Source organism: Eptesicus fuscus, chromosome 9, assembly GCF_027574615.1.
Source record: "Eptesicus fuscus isolate TK198812 chromosome 9, DD_ASM_mEF_20220401, whole genome shotgun sequence".
In the NCBI taxonomy this organism is placed as follows: Eukaryota; Metazoa; Chordata; class Mammalia; order Chiroptera; family Vespertilionidae; genus Eptesicus; species Eptesicus fuscus.
The window spans coordinates 69,499,428-69,517,560 of record NC_072481.1 but is presented as its reverse complement, the minus strand read 5'-3'; the positions used below and the strand labels follow the sequence as shown (position 1 = coordinate 69,517,560).

Below are 18,133 nucleotides of genomic sequence, written 5' to 3'. Positions count from 1 at the left end.
AACCATGACCTTCTAGTTCATAGGCTGATGCTCAACCACTGAGCCACTGCGGCCAGACACCATCTTTTTTTAACTAAAAGTTTATTTTTAATTAGTTATATTGACCGTGTAGAGTCAAAGCCTCAGATCTTTATTTCTTTCTTATTGTTAAAATTGCACTATAATTTGTACACACATAAGTTTATAAAAACAAAACAAACAGTATTTGACCAGATCTTACCTGTGTTAGGCTAGATCCACAGACTACTCAAGGATTAAAGAGAATGCCAAGATATGAAAGTTAACAACTTCTAAACATCGGGTGATCTGGAATAGGTGACAGCGTGTCATAAAGAACCATTTTCCACCATTCCTTTATTCGCCAACTGAGCAAGTGTTTAAGTGCCTCCCACAACCAGGCACCACTCAGGGTGTGGATACATAAGTGAACTAAAGAGATCAAAAGAAGCTTCTATTCTAGTTGGTGGAAGTGAGATGCTTAACATTTAACATCTTTTCCTTGAGCAAGAATAAAGCATATGCTATTTAAATAATCTCTAGATCAGGAGTCCTCAACCTTTTTAAACAGGGGGCCAGTTCACTGTCCCTCAGACCGTTGGAGGGCCGGACTACAGTTTTAAAAAAAACTATGAACAAATTCCTATGCACACTGCACATATCTTATTTTGAAGTAAAAATACAAAACGGCAAAAACACCCGCATGTGGCCCGTGGGCCGTAGTTTGAGGACGCCTGCTCTAGAGCATCAGCAAAGATTGAATTTCAAGAATAGCTATGGAGCCCTAGCCGGGTTGGGTCGGTGGATAGAGCATCAGCCTGCGAACTGAAGGGTCTCAGGTTTGATTCCTTTCAAGGGCACATGCCTGGGTTGCGGGCTCGGTCCAACCTGCAGGAGGCAGCCAATTAGTGATTCCCTCTCATCATTGATGTTTCTATCTCTCCCTTCCTCTCTGAAATCAATAAAAATATTTTAAAAAAAAAAAAAGAATGATTAAACCCTGGCCAGTGTAGCTCAGTTGGCTGGGCATCTTCTTGTGCACACACACACACACACACACACACACACACACACACACAAAAAGAACAGCTATGAAATTAATATTATACCACAAGATATTATTTTTCTTAATTTAAAGAAGTATGAAAGTTCATTCTGTTAGCTCACTTGACTTTTACCAATAAGTGGTTGCTTTCCCTATGATTAAATTTGTATACACCTCCTTAGAAAACTATGCTTTCCTTTGTATTTTACAAAGGAGAGCCAAAAAGTATTAGGTTACCAGCTAGTTGGTGGCAGAACTGGTAATAGATCTTAGTGTTTTATCTGTCCCCCCTGTTCTTATTAGTCACTTTATTTTATTTTAATACTAGAGGCCCAGTGCACAAAATTCATGCACTCGGTGGTGGTGGGGGGGTGTCCCTCAGCCCAGCCTGCGCCCTCCTGCGTTCCGGGAACCCTCGGGGGATGTCTGACTGCTGCGGAGGCAGGAAAGGCTCCCGCCAGAGCTGTTGTGCTCGCCAGCCATGAGCCCGGCTTCTGGCTGAGCGACACACCCCCTGTGGGAGCACACCGACCACCAGGGGACAGCTCCTGCATTGAGCGTCTGCCCCCTGGTGGTCAGTGCGCATCATAGTCACCGGTTGTTCTGCCATTCGGTTGATTTGCATATTAGCCTTTTATTATATAGGATATATATTTTTTATTGTTGACAGTATTACAGATCAATAAGGGACAGTATTATTACATTTATACCCATTATAGGTAAATTGAAATAGTACAAGTTAGGTACTGAAGCTTTCATGATAACTTTAGTAACTATTTTGATAACATTAGAAGAAAATTAGATTTTTATAAAGTAGCTTTAGTTACTTACCATGTATAATTGTATGCCCATTCTCCTTTAAAAGGGCTATAGAGATATACCAAAAAAGGTCTTGATGTTCAGCTCACTGGTTGCAAAAGAGTCCATGATTGGAATATTTCATTTCTAGGATGCCAGTTTATTACATATAAATTAGTTCATGTTTAAATGTGACACCTTCCAGATGAGAGTTTTTATGTAATATCCTGGTGATTTAGGAGGACACTCTAGTGTTATCGTGTTTCAAAATTAGGACGTGTCACTCTTGGAAAGAGAACTTCAGATGGCTTATCTCATTCTCCTTAAAAAAAATTTTTTTTCACCCCCCACCCTCCCAGTCTCCAAATCCCCTCATCTCATTCTTTTTTGTGTCTCCATTACAAAGGGTGAATTGACTTTTTTCCAACTTCTCCATATTCTGTGGCTTTTCCCTATTTGGGGGTGGGTAACCCCACATATTAAGTTCAGAGAGTTTACTTACATATGTCATGGATTTTTTTTTTAAGTTGTATTATGGAGCTTATATAAATATTTTCCTTTTTTTCTTCCCTAAGCATAAACTTGCCCTCACTCCTGGATTTGGAACATAACCAAGCTGGAAGATGATATCATGTTTGCAGAGCACAATGAGGTCTCAGCAAGAATCTTCTAATTTCAGACCCATCAATATTTTATGCACTCGTATGCTAAAATGCTGAAGAATAAAATCAGGAGTTTAAAAGTTATTTTCAGCATCGGGACTAAATAAAGGAGGCAGGGTTTTCTTTTTTCTATGCTTTATATTCAAAATAACTTATTTCCCCTTGCAAATGTAATTCTGTTTTACTTAGAAAAATTGACTCAATAGTCATTTGCTAGTGCAAATAATGCTAATGTTTTATTTTATTTTATCTTGATATTATGTATAATGTTAACTCTTTTGAAGTTGACAAAATTTTAGACTACTATTTGCTAATTGCCTGATTAGCATTTTTAAAAAAATCCTCACTGAGGATATTTTTTTCCATTGCTTTTTGGAGAACGTGGAAGGAAAAGTGGGAGAGAGAAAGAGAGAGAGAGAAAAACATCAATGTGAGAGAGACACATCGATTGGTTGCCTCCCACACTCACCCCCACTGGGGACAGAGATTGGACCTGCAACCCAGGTACATGCCCTTGACTGGGAATTGAACTCAAGACCCTTCGGTGTACAGGCCAATGCTCTAACCACTCAATCACACTAACCAGGGCTGATTTGTATTTTTAATATAGAGAGATATTTCCTTGTTTCATTTTTATAGTATTGTAATTAATGGTCTTATTTGCTTATTCAATATGGAGAAAGAATTTTCCTTGTTTTCATGTAATTACACACATACTATACTGCTTAAGATGGAGAACAGATGAGGATAACTTTATATATTTTTTTGCAGATTTTTACCACATGTGGAGCTTAGCATGAAGAATAAGCAGAGTCAAGAATGCCCGACCCAATGCCCCTTAGAAACATTTTTATGTGGTTCCATGAAGTAGTGCATATTTTAATAGATATTAAAATTAAAAGGCCATGCTGAGGTCTTTGTTTTCAGACAATCCCACTCAAACTGTCTGCTATGGGCATCTATTGGTTTTACCTGCTCACTCTGCCATCCTCCCTTGTGAGGAATCAGATTTTTATTTTCTTTTGGGAATCATCTTTCCCTAGGCATGTTGTTCTAGTGAGATGACTACAGGACCCCACCTACTTTGACCTAATAAGAACCCTCTCTATAATTTGTTTCTCTAAGTTTTGTAGCTGTGAGGAGAGAGAGGAGCTCCTTTCTCTGGGCTCTCAGGCTAAACCACATAAGCCTGAAGCTTATGGTCCCAACCCCAGGCTTCATGGAAGGTCTCTGATAATGATGCCAACACACGGAGGGAACCAGGGCTCTGGCAATATTTAGCACCATCTGAAGCTAGATCAACCCTCAAAGTTCCCAGTCATGGGAGCCAACACATTAGCTTTTGGTTAAGCTAATATGAGTTGCATTTCTATTACTTTCAACCTAAAGAGCTTTGGATATTGCTTTCCATCTAGATGTGAGAATGATAAACTCGGTGCAAGCAAAAATAACTTGTCAACAGTTCTGAGTAATAGAGAAATCTAATCAAAATCTATTTTGGATAAGCAGTAAGTTTTTGTTGGTTTGGAATCCTAAATTTAGAAAGCTCAAATAACTAACATTTTCCTGTACCCTAGAGACAACTGTTAAATAAACTAACTGATCCCAAGGATTATTTAAAGATGTAATTCCAGGTTATGTCAGTGTCCTTATAGATTCAACTTAATCACCCACATTTTCAACATTAATAGGATTATTGTACAGGAATTGATGCCAAGAGAAATGATCTCAAGGCTCTGTGCTAATAATAGCTTTAACATATTGGCACATTCCATGTGCCAGAAAGTGTGCAAAGCCTGTCATTACTTTACATTTAATTCTCACAGAAACTCTAAAAAGCAGGTGTTATTATTCCCCTTTTACAGATAAGGAATCTTAGAGAGGTTCAGCAATGTGCTCAAGTTCACACAGCTGGCAAATAGTAGAACCAAAATCTAAGCCCAGGTCTTTCTAATTTAATAGCCCAGGCTTTTAACCACTGCTCTTTCTTTAAGTTTCCCAAGTTCATAAAAGTGTGTTCAATTATTTATTTTTTCAACATATTTTGGAGATATACTTAGCTCATTGTAGATACAGTATACCTATATTTATGTAGTTATAGATATAATAAATATAGTATAAATAACATAGTAAATATCTATAAGTTCTTATGAACTTATCTATATATATAAAAGCCAAGCAACCTGAATGACCAGAGTGACCAGAATGACCAGAACGACCAGTTGCTATGACACGCACTGCGGCTGGCCAACCGGCCCAATTGGGGGTGGGATCTGCCTGCCAACCTCCCATGGCCCCTCCCCCCACCAGCCAGACCCCACCTGTGCACAAATTCGTGCACCAGGCCTCTAGTAAATATATAAACATACATAAACATTTATATATATATACCTGTATATATATATACATAAAACGTATCAATATTTTATAACTACTATGAGTTAGATACAAGAATTTCTAATTCACATGGCAATCTTATTTTAAAACTCTTATGGCTAAATCAGAATTTGCCATCAAAAATTCAATATCTGCATTTTATTTTTTTCTTGATTTTAAAATGATGGTTAGATGCCATAGAGTAGGCAGCAATGCCTTCACTGTATGAGTGCTGTTAGGCCCGAGAGCCTCTTCCACTCTCGTCAAGGGGAGTGCTAGTCTTCTCTCCTTTCAGACAACACTCAATATCTGCATTTGAAAGTTTTCTCTTACGATAGAAAGTGGCCTGGGCTGGCATTTAAAAAAAAAAAAAAGAAAAGTTAAACAACCAATCCAGCAGATTGCTAGCAGAATCGGAGGATGCTGCTTTTCCCCAAAATGCACAAACCCTTAGGGGTTTTGGGAGAGTTGGAAGGCATCTCAACCGATCTAATGAGATCCTAGGCACAGGACCACGAGGAAGGGAGTGGAGAGTCACACTGGCCGGATCCACAGCTCCTCCCTTCTAAGCCAGGCTCTTGTGCGGATGTGTGCTCCTGACTCCCATCGTCTGAATGTGTGCAATGCCCTGTTTTCATGTTGACTTTTCACAGCTGGTGATGCATGCTTGTTTTAACTTTCCACAGAGGCACCGCTTATAAAATCTAATTAATTGAGTCTTTATTTGAGGGGAGTGTTCTGTGTATTTACAGACCCCAAAAAGATGTGAAAAAAAATATTTTCAAAACTAAGCTAATTCAACTAGTCCTATGTTTTCTAATGTTTCCAAAATGTATTCTGGATACTTCATGGGTATTACATTCTAAAAGAGGGATTTAGGGTTTAAAAGTTTGGAAAATGTGGGGTTTAAGAGTTAAACCTGGGATCTTTTACTCTAGAATGTCTAAAAAATTTTATTTACTAAGTTAATAAAGAGTGAAAAGAGTGATTTGTTGTTGTTTTTTGTTGTTGTTGTTGTTAACCCTCACCCAAGGTAATTTTTCCACTGATTTTTTAAGAGAGTGGAAAGGAGGAGAGACAGAGAAACATTGATGTGAGTCAATTGATTGCCTTCCACATGAACCTGGCAGAGCCAGGGATTGCAACCGAGGTACATGCCTTTGACAGGAATTGAACCTGGGACCCTTCAGTCCACAGGCCGATGCTCTATCCACTGAGCCAAACTGGCTAGGGTAAGAGTTGGGGATTTGAATAGAGAGTACCTTGCTTTAAGTTTCAATTAACCACTTAAGTATAGGGGAGGGCAAAAATAGGTTTACAGTTGTATGTATGAGAAAGTTTATCCTTGTATTATAATTTATTAATTGTTGTATTATTAATTTGTATTATTTGTCTTATCATTATTACTATTATTGTTTTGTATCCATACTAGTGGTTTATCTTTTAGGCAATAATGGCTGATAATTTAACCTACTTTTGCCCACCCCTGTATATATCTTTGGGCAGATTGTTTGCATCTCAGTTTTTCAATAATAAGATTTAGCCCACAAGGATGTTGGGAAGATTAAATAAAATAACATGCTTGCTGGTACTTTGCAAGTTTTAAAGCACTAACATTATTGTAAATTAATAGGCACTCTTAATATTGATAGAAAAATTTCCTAGAAATTCCTTGATATCAAGGAACATATGCCATTTATTCTATTATGTTTATTTTAATAAAATTCCAAGAACAGTTGAAAAAGTTGACTTAATGTCTTTAAATATTATAATGCAGTATGCAATAGTGTTTGTAATGTTTAAATGTGCAATGCCATTATTTAAACAAATAACTGAGTCAAAACATTTAAATCCTTGTCATTTTGCTCATATAAAAGATTAAGCAGTTGCAAAAATAATTAACTTCTTTTATCTTGATTTTGGGATGTAGTAAAGAAAATACTTGTGGAGGAAATACCTAATGAAATGCATTGTTTAAATCAAATAATAAGTCATATTTCTTATCCTATATCAGAATTTTCCAAAGAGTTCTGGGGTTAAAAAGTTTGGAAAATGTGGGGCTTAAAAGAGTTAAAACTGGAATCTTTTACTCTAGAACGTCTCAAAAACTTTATTTACTATGCTAATGTTACTATGCCAATATTAAATATTAGATGTTACTTATTTAATGTTAAGTATTGACATTAATGTTAAAGTATGGCAGGTCCTCAAATAACATCATTTTGTTCAAAGTTGTTCTGTTTTAACATTGATGAAATGCCCTAGGAACTTAACCCTATATCAATTACCCTATGGTAAAACTGGTTTCCTTATATACATTGCTTTGCTGTAATTCCAAGAACCTATTGACAACATTAATTGCAAATTTATTGTATTAATTAATATTCATGTTAATACATTACTATATTTTTCCCAATCCCATTGGTCCAAGGAAGCAGTTCTTGGCACACTAGTGTGAAAATGCTGCCCTGTATCATAAAAGGCATGATCCTTTGTCAGCTGCTTTCCTTAAGACAGGAACTTTCATTTCTCTTGAGTTTGCTGTGACGCCCATCTCTGTCACCATAAGCACTACTGGGAAAATATTCAGGGAGTAAGGCCAGTAGCAGTTTTAGTATTTGTTATTTAGTATTTGTATAGCTATATGATGATTCAGCTTTACTATAACCCCACTATTTTCCAAACAGAGAGCATTAACAATGGACCACCGTGTCCACTTTGCAAGGGTGTCAACAGTCAGGAGGAAATCAAGAAAACATATTGCAAGGTAAAATGGTCAAGCTGTGGAGTTTCGTATAGGGGGTACTTTTCTGTTTTGTTTGATAAGAAAAAGCTAGGTCCTGCATTAGGAAATTGCAGTTGGCATATTTTGAGTTCTCGTTGCTAGAGATTGTAAATGCTACTGCCACTAAAATGAAGATAGCTTAGAAATGGCCCATTTAATAGCTAAAAGATTAGATTCAAAGAATTAAGCTTAATGTAAATGGAGAGTGATTTTTAGGACGAGTATATTTCAGAATCTTAAAAGCAAAAACAAGGACAACAGGTATCTGCTCCCCAAATTGTAGTCAACTGAGCAAAAACAGAGTCAAAGCAGTTTCTTGACATTTTAAGAATCCTTATCTGTTACCTTTTTAGCTGAAAACTCGGGGTTGCTACAACTACTACACTCCGTTAACGATCTTTGTTTCATTTGTAGTCAAAACCAGGACATGATATCAGAGGGGGGGCAGGGAAGCCTTGTGTATAGACCTCTGACAGTGAGTCCCTGCTAAAAGTGGCATTGGTTAAAACAGCATGAGAGGATTTGATTTGGAATCTGAAAGTGGAATAATCATAATGTGATTAGTAGAAAGAAGTATCGACTATATTTTTTTAACTTCTTTACTGTGTAGTTTTATCTCTAGCAGAGCACTATTTCTGAATTCCCCCTCTGAAATTACCTCTTGGCCTACTCTTTTCATTTATTTACCCAGGAGGGATTTATTGAGCACCTACTGTTTGGGTTGAACACTGAGGATATTTGTTTTGCTATTATATCTAAGAGGCATATTTTTGTTTGCATTAAGAGTAATTAGAACAGTTTGTCCCCTCTGATGGACAAAAATGAAAAACGATTTTAAGATACTAGTTTAAATATTAGCTATTTATATGTCAAAGTTTAATATGATTGCTTTTTTTAAAAAATATATTTTATTGATTTTTCACAGAGAGGAAGGGAGGGGAATAGAAAGCCAGAAACATCGATGAGAGAGAGACATCGACCAGCTGCCTCCTGCACATCCCCCACCAGGAGATGTGCCCGCAACCAATGTACATGCCCTTGACCGGAATCGAACCTAGAACCTTTCAGTCCGCAGATCGACGCTCTATCCACTGAGCCAAACCGGTTTTGGCAATAATATGATTGCTTTTTAAAAAAATCTATTTTATTGATTTTTTACAGAGAGGAAGGGAGAGAGTTAGAAACATTGATGAGAGAGAAACATCGATCAGCTGCCTCCTGCACACCCCCTACTGGGGATGTGCCCGCAACCAAGGTACATGCCCTTTGACCGGAATCGAACCTGGGACCTCTCAGTCCGCAGGCTGATGCTCCATCCACTGAGCCAAACCGGTTTCGGCATGATTGCTTTATGATAACTGTTTTTAAATTGTATTTTAAGATTTGCTTTGTCTAGGAACTGCACATGTAACTGAGAGCTGAGTGATTAACAAACATACAAAGCCATGTTTAACTATGAGGAGTCAAGGTAAAGCAAATCACTCTTCAGATTTAAGAAACTGGAAAGTCTGACAGTATCAGCTGTTGGAGAGGGCGTGGGCAAGTAGATGGCTCATCCCATCAGAGGGAACCTAAATGAATTAGTCTCCTCCCCCTATGACATACACATTAACAAACCTGTAAAATTTTAATCGTTTATGCCCTTCCACCAATAATTCCACTTCTAGTCACACTTTGTAGATTAGAGAAATTGTTACACATGTGAACTAGGAAGGAGACAGATACAAGAATCTCTTGGTCATCGAAAGATTGTTTGTAATAACAGAAAGTAGAAGCAATTATCACTAAGGGAACTGATAAATTTAAAATGGCATATTTGCCTGGCCAGTGTTGCTCAGTGGTTGAGCATCAATCCATGAACTAAGAGGTCACCGGTTCGATTCCCAGTCAGGGCACATGTCCAGGGTAGCAGGCTTGATCCCCAGTGTGGGGCATGCAGAAAGCAGCTGATTAATGATGCTCATCATTGATGTTTCTATCTCTCTATCCCTCTCCCTCTCTCTCTCAAAAAAAAAAAAATCAATAAAAAAATTTTTAAATGGTATATTAATATTGTGAAATATTATCTAGCAGCTAAGAGAAATGAACTAACTTCAACATATACAACACTGATGGATTTAAAAATTATAATGTTGAATGAAAAGCAAGTTAAAATGATGTGCTACTTATGTAACATTTTAAAATGAACATATACATTCATATTATAAAGCATTACTCCCTTTACATATATATGTGCATTTGTTTATATAAATACACACATTCGCACATATATGTATATGTAGAAGTATAACAAACACACTAAGGATTTACACTAAATCCACGAAAGCGGTTACCTCTGAAGAGACTGAGAGGGAGTTGAGAAGGTCGAGGGGACTTTCATTTTATTTGTAATCTTTTATTTCTCATATAGAAAGACAGTTTGTCAAAATATTAACAATGATCAATTCTGAGAGTTAACACATGGGTGTCACTGCATTTTTCTGTACTTTCAAATTTTCTTGTAAACAAGAGCTGTACTTTTTTTTTTTAGATCAGCATTCTACTTCGTGCCTAGGTTTGGTAAATTGTGCCTTTCCAGCCCACACAATAGTAATAAATGGGTCTTGGAACAAAACATGCATAATCCTCTGCCTAGCTGTACAGGCACATTCTCACCAAGCCAGCTAAAAATAACGGAAAACTGAGAGTATTATTGGATAGAGGGCCCCGCAGTTGACCTTCAGGACTTTTGGATTGCCCATTCAGTTAATCTTGTCACAATCGTGTAATTATGGGGTTGGTTTGAGCTTACTGAACCCAATATACACAAGGATAACACCACGTAACCGGAACTGTGAACATCAAAGCCTTTGGGGCATGATGCCTTTCTAGTGTTTCTGCAGGAGGTTTTCCGAAAGATAACAAGTCCTTTTAAAATATGCCTTTCAGGCATATCACCCTTTATTTTTCTTTTTTGTTGCTAATCCTCACCTGGATATTTTTTTCCATTGCTTTTCAGAGAGAGTAGAAGGGAGGGGAGGAGGAAGAGAAAGAAACATTGATGTGAGAGACGTGGACTGGTTGCCTCCTGCACACGCCCCAACTCGGGGTGGGGTGGGGGATGGATAGGGAACCTGCAGCCGAGGTACGAGCCCTTGTTCAGGATTCCAACCGGCGCCCCTTTGGTGCGCAGGACAAATGCTCTTTGTTGCGCAGGACACGTAGCCACACAGACCAGGGCTCTTTTTTTAAAAGAATAGTTTATTTTGATGTGAGAGGGTAACATCAATCAGATTGCCTCCAGAAGAGGCAAGGGACTGAGCTCAAAACCGGGGGTATGTGCCCTGATCGGAAATAGAACCGGTAATCTATTTTGGTGCATGGGACAATGCCCAACCAACTAAGCCACACTGGCCAGGGCCATATCACCCCTTTCAACAAGTCGAATTGTATATTCCCCAAAGTATGCTGACGCCGCATGTCCACCACATAAATACACAAATGCGGTACCATACCCCAGCAGGCCGCAGCATGACAGTGTGATGCCTAAAGAAGCAATGGAGCTGAATGAAGAGTTCTGTTGAAAGGACCATTATATCCTCCTCTGAAAGAGAACCTCAAAGCTGAAATACCAGTTAGGAAGAAATACAGGAAAGAGAAATGCAACCAGGCAAGGCTACAAGTGCACTCAAGCAACACTCAAAATTCCAGCTGAGTTTAGCTTGAAGTATTATTATTATTTTTTTAAGTCAAATATCTGAAGAACCAGTTTGGGAGCTTCAATCTGTCTTTTTTTTTTTTTTTTTTTAAGTTAAAGATACATACCACTTAGCTCTCTGGGGGAAAAAAAAAAAAAAAGTTGAAAGAGATTTCTATCCAGAAGAATGAAATCTGAGACTATCCCAGGTCAAATGCAAAGTTATAGTTCAGCCTTTCCAGTGAAGTTTTCTTCCCTCCAAACTTACTTTGTTCTTTGAAAATTTTTAGGCCTGGAGAAAAGTTGAAAGAATAGCAGTGAAGTTTTTCATATATTTGGCACAATGAAAGACTGGAAAATAATTCATGTGAGGGAAAAATATCTATACAAGTTACTAACTTACATGCTCATTTTCATAAATGTGCACAAACCCTACAACCGTACATGCTTAAGGAAAAGCAGGAGAAAAATTGGTAAAGAGAAAAGAGAAGAAAAAACAATGAGGAACTAAAAGCCATCCAGAATGCATAAAACCCTATAAAGCTTTTTAAAAAAAATATTTTATTGATTTTTTACAGAGAGGAAGGGAGAGGGATAGAGAGTTAGAAACATCGATGAGAGAGAAACATCAGGGCAAGCTTTTGTTTTTTTAAACAGGGCCTGAACAACTGGTTGGCTTGGTTTTTAAACACAGTTGAAGTTGTTTTAACGTTCTATAGAGAAAACCGAAGGGGATGCTGGTGGGACTGTGTAGGGCAGGGGACCAGAGGCAAAGGAGGAATTGTGTTGTTGCTTCCCAAAGGGAAAAGGTGAGTGGGAAGGGAGGAAACTTTAAGCTAATGAATGCTTCCTTCCTTTCCCCTCACACTTGGGAAATAGCAAAATCCCTTTAAGGTCTGTTTCTTTCTCCTTTAGTATCAGTGCCACTAGCATGTCAAGATGACCAGCATTTTCCAGCAGTGATATTAGTAATGTCGATATGATTTTTATCCCTGTCAGCATAGTACAAAGTAAGAGTGATAGCTAAGACATTGCACATTATTTCCACTGTGAGTGGCACCTGACTCTTTCCTTTCAGCTAACTTTGGCAAGCAGGCTTATGTACTCTGGTCTGGGGGCTCGGTTTAGCTGTAACAGGTCTGGCTGAGATCAAGAAGCCTCTTCCTCATGCTAGAACCTCTGGCTTCTGAGTCAAGCTTCACTCCTGCTGTTCATACTTGCTTCCTGTCTGGACAAATTGGTGCCGATTCTCCTAGGTCAGGTGTATTCTGCTGCCTCCCAAGTCCTGGCCTTCATAACACCCAAAGCCCCAGGGTTAGTCTCTTTTTGAGCTGCTAGAGGAGCGTGTCTCTCGATGGTTGTTACAAAATGTCACTATTCTTTTCAGTCTTTCAACTGTGGGTATCTATCTCTGGAATACAACCATCCATTAATTCAATGTTTATTGGATACTGTTAGATGTAGGACATTCTGCTAAGAGCTGGGAATACAATGTTGAATAAGATAGCCATGGTCCCTGCCCTCATTGTGCTTGTAGTCTAATGTGAACTTACACAGAAAGCCTGCTCTAAGGGGGGGCCAGGTTTTATTCATTCAGGTGAAGTGTACATAGAAAGCACTGAATTACTATGTGTGCACGCATCTGTGTTCATTGGTGGGAAGAAAGATTAGGAGTAGGGAGACTAGAGCTATCACAAATGTGTAGGTGAAAAAAATTGTAAGGTTAGAGATTATGACATGTTTCTGCAATGGAAATAGAAGTGGTTATTGGAAGGCAGAGCCAACAGGACTGGCTGGTGGATTTGTTATGGGGTGTGAGGGACATAAAGGAAGCAATGAAGACCCATAGGTTCTGACCTGAGCCACTGGATGAACGGTGGTGATGTTTACTGAGATGAGGAAAGGGGAGAGCTGTGTGCGAGGGAAGCAGGAGTTCAATTTTTGACATCTAACGTGTGATTTTCCTATTGAAGAAATTGAGCGGAGATATCGACTAAATACATGAGTTTGGAGTTCAGAGGAGAGGTCTGGGATGGAGATAAAATTTTGAGGGTCAGCAATGTGTAGACACATTTAAAGAGATGGGTCTGGATGATAATACCTTGAGAGAGAGTCGCAGTAGAGAAGAGAACCAAAGGCCCTGCCCTGGGTCAAGCCAACCTTTACATCCTGGGAGCAGGAAGTAAAGCCAGCATAGGTGACTTGGAAGGACGAGCCAGTGAGGAAGGAGGGAAACCACGAATGCCAAATAGAATGTCTCAAGGAGGAGAGAGTGAGTGCTAGGGCCATAAACCAGCAGGTAAGTAATGGAAACTGAGTTGGCTACTGGTCTGGCCACATGGTGACCTTGACAAGTGTGGTCTGATCGGATCTGATTGAGGAGGAAATGGAGGGTGAAGAAGCGTGGGCAACAAATAAGGAGTTTTACTACAAAGGGAGGAGAGAAGGAGTGAGATGGGTATATGGGGGTCACACAAGAATTTCTAAAATGAGAAGTGTTATCCTATGTTTGGAAATTGATGGAATAATCTGAGAGAGAGAAATCTGAGGATGTAGGTGAGTGAGGAATTACTACAGGGTGAGAGTCCCTTTGTAGTTGAAGAAATGGAATCCAGGGCAAAGATGGAGGGAGCAGGGCCAATTCATGCAGGTTAATAAGAGAGAAATCAGAGAAGAGAAAAATAGACACAGATAAATTGGCAGATGTGATGGTAGGGAAGTGAGGGTATTTTCTTTTAAGGGCATTTTTATCTATTTATCAATCTATAGATAGATTAATTTAAGAGAGGAAGAAAGAAAGAGAGAGAAACTCATTATGCATTCATTGGTTGATTCTTGTTTTTGCCCTGACTAGGAATCAAACCTGCACCTATGACGCTCTAACAAATTGAGCTACCCAGCGAGGGTGAGGGCTTCAATGTTTTTAAGTAATATAAGAAGCAAGGTCATCAGTTGAGTTTGAGTAGGAGGTAGAAGGTATTGAAGATCTGAGGGAAGAGGAAAAGTAAAATAAACCTGTTGGGGAATAAGAGAGTGAGCTGGTAAGGAAAATACAGTAGGATTACTGAGCAGTGCTAAGAGCCCATTGAGGATTGTGGTCATACATTTATAGTGAGACGAGTTATGGTTGTGGATAGTGAAAAAGCAGTAGGGACAATGGATTAGAGATCCTGGTGGAGTCAAAGAATTGCTGAATCAAGATACTAGAGGCAATGAGTTGGAACCATCGAGATTGGTGGTCAGAGAGGAATGCTTGAGATAAGTGGAGCAGTTATTTCTAATGAAGATGATCTGGACATGTTCTACTAGGTGACCAAAGTAGAGTAGAAGACCAGGACGCTGGAAGGGAGGACGTCAAGGAACTGAGAGGCCAGATTTTCCCAGAGGTCAACTGTACAAGGGATTTTACTGTTGATTTGTCATAAATTCTAGAGGGCAAACTGCAAGGGTTTGGAAGGTTGAGAAACAGAGAGATTGAATTAGGTTAGGGGACATTCAGAGCCATATGATGACAAGAGTCTAGGGTGATGAGCAATGATTTAGGAGACTTGGGCATCGTATGGAGACTGATGGAAACAGGCATGTGAGATCCTCATACCTGTGCCAGACCCAGTTAAGAAACTCTCCTCCTTAGATAGGCAGTTAGACAGGCAGTTAGATAGGCCTAAGCAGAGTAAGAAAATGAGCCAGGTACAGAAGGTCACCAGGGCAGAAGGCCCCGAGTGCCTAGTAAGGGACAAGACTTGGAAAACAAGGATCTCACCCCCAGGGTAACCTTTTCTCCTCTAGCATATGGCTGGTCATGTGGTTTGGACTCTCCCCCTGACCTTTCCTTCCCTGGCACATCACTGGTCATGCAGTTCAGACCCCCTGACCTTTCATATGGCTGATCATGTATGTGGTTTGGACCCTCCCCTGACCTTTCCTCCCTGGCATGTGGCTAGTCATACAGCAGACTCCCTTGGTGGAGGAACAAAGGGCTGAAGAGTGGCCTCATTCCACTCCCATGGGGGTCCTTGCATGACCATCTCTTTAAGCATTGACCCTTAAGGATAACATCTAGGCCTCATTTGTGTTTCAGCTCCAGGTCCAGAAAAGCAGGAAAACCAAACAAGTGATGCCATGGCTGACATCAGGATCAGATGCATTGACTAACGATCCCCTGCCCAGGAACTAATCAATCTGTGGAGACCAGGACCTGTAAAGGACACACCTGGAATGTTGATGAATATTCTATTGGGATCCTCCCCTAAAATCCTTGCCCTTAAAAGCCTTTAGGATAGAGGACCCAGCCTCTCTCTCTCTCTCTCTCTCTCTCTCTCTCTCTCTCTCTCTCTCTCTCTTGCATTTCCCCATCCCCTTCCTCCAGGCAAGTTTTCCTTCTCTCTTTCTCCTAAGCTCCTTTTGCCTCTGTAACTTGTTTCCTGAGCCCATTTCTTCTAGAGCTCACTTCTTCTATCTCTGTGACTTTCTAAATAAACTTTTGCTTGTATTTGAGTCTTGGATCTGAATTCTTTCTTAGCCAGGACTCAAGTACCAATGTTCCTGAACTGAGGTCCTGACTCCAGCCTAACACCTGGTGCCATTTTGGCACCACCACTTAGATTACATGTTAAAGGAACAGTGAGTGACCTAAAAAAATGTTGTAGCAGGTAATTTCATAACCAATACATGGAAATACCTACTTTCAAAATATGTTGGGAAATAACATTTAAAAGGCCAAACTTACAACAAGGTCTTGCACAGAGTAAGTGCTCAATAATAACAGAGGATCAATAATAATAGCAGTAACAATTTTTAAATTTGGCTGTTTTTAGTAAAGTTTCAGCATTTCTTGTGTTTGTTAAAATGAAGGCAATGAGAGTTGTAGCATTCTCGAATATTAATAAATGTTCTCCTCCCTTTTTTTGGTCCCACTGAACACAAAACCACATGTCTATATCTTGTGATTTTTTCCTTCTTCTCCAGGCCACAACAAAAGTTCTCTCTAGTGCAGCCCTATTGGGGTGGGGGGCGGAGGGGGAGTCAGAGAGAAGTCTCTGGAATCCCTTCTCCCCAGGCAGGAGAGCAGAGGCTCCATCACACCCCCTCCAGAACTAAGACCATGGGGGTCTCAGGGGGGGCGGTTCTGCTGTTACTTTGAAATGGTGTGAGGTTTCCTGCTTTGTCAGAAGCCCTGCTGAGGGGGAAATTGAAGGTGCATTGTGGAAACCTCCATTGGAGCACAGGAAATGACAAGTTTGCAGGAACTCATGGTTACTGTATGGGAATTTGCTTTGGGTTTTATTTCCAAGTTCTCTGAAGAATCCCCCAGGCCTGAATCAGGTGTCTGTTTGGAGCTCTACTCTGCATACGGACTTATCTGATAGTATTTTTTTTCCTTATTAATTTGAAATTTGCCAGCTGCAAATTTTATCAGTGAAAACCAAATTCTCATCTTGGATATAGATATAGAAAATGTGGTTTTAGATTATGGCCTTAGATTACATTACAGTGTAAAACACCTACAGGCATGAACTGGAATCTTTATGGGCAAATTTTAGAAATAAAGTAGTAAATCTGTCTGTAATAATGGGTCAGCCAAGCAGAAAATAGGAGCACATGCTGTAGTTTGTAAGCTGGTATCCTGTCACAACAATTTTGGAACATTTGGTTCACGTTCTGTCACACATTCTTAAGAGTAGTTATGCAATTGCCTCCAAGATGTTGGCTGTTTCAGACAAACTTTAACGTTGGTATCCCTTCTCCCCTCTTCACTGGGTGAAAGGAACCTATTTTTATGTGGCGGTGGGGGTGGGGGTGGGTGGGTAATATTCCTCCTAAACAAACTTTGGTTTCTATCTTTTGAAACTTTTAAAGAATTGAGCTTTTAAAAAGTAAGACTCTCTATGAGTGGAAGGGGCTCCCTTTCACCTGTTCACAGCACAAAGTAGAGGTTCAGAGTAGACTCCGGAGCCAGCACCGGCTCTACCACTTGTGTAACTTTGGGCAAGTTACTTAACCTCTCCATGCATCATTTTCTAATCTGCAAAACTGAAACGAGGGTCCTTATGCCTGATTAAATTTAGCTTTAAATCCTAGCTCTAGAAATCATCTCTCTCTCTCTCTCTCTTTGTGTCTCTCTCTTCCTCTCACATTGATATTTCTCTCTGTCTTTCCCTCTCTCTTCCATTCTCTAAAAATAAAAAATAAAAAATCAATGGCAAAATATCCTCAGTGAGGATTAAAAAAAAAAAAAAAATTAGCCCAGACCTGACTGGAACCCTGGCAGGCTAAAGACAACATCTTGACGAAGTTATCTTTCCGCTCCTGAGCCTAAGGGTGGAACGGCCCCCAGGCTACTTCCCCTTGAGCCCCATGCAAGAACAGACCTCAGAACTGTCCTCAGGATCTGAAGAAATGATTTATCACCCTTCCCTCACCTCTGACCAACCAACTTCCAGCACGACCCTGAACCCCTAATCCACAGAGACTTGTGATCTTGCCCTATATAACCTGTGACCTACACACCACTGGGAGTTGTCTTTAGAGCTCCTGTCTCTGGATTGGCTAATTCAAAATCAAACTACATTTCTTTCTATACTGCAAACTCCTGCTCCTGCATTTCTTTGGGTCAGCACGAGCAGGCAGACAGACTCTACATTGGGGTCCTGGTAACAAAATGAGGATAATAAAATTGTTATAAGGATTTAATAAATTAGAATTTGTAAAGAGCAAAAGCATATGCTAAGTACTACCTGAGGATTTGTTAAATAAAAAAAACCCAAACTGAATGATTTTTCTAGTGATACAGT

The 18,133-nt window shown here is 39.6% G+C and overlaps 1 non-coding gene across 1 annotated transcript; it reads right to left on the bottom strand.

Moving 5' to 3' along the window:
* Positions 1-5,054: 5,054 nt before the first annotated feature.
* Positions 5,055-5,180, bottom strand: LOC114227480 (U6atac minor spliceosomal RNA). Its single transcript, XR_003613534.1, has one exon. It is a non-coding gene; the product is annotated as a U6atac minor spliceosomal RNA (small nuclear RNA).
* Positions 5,181-18,133: the final 12,953 nt, after the last annotated feature.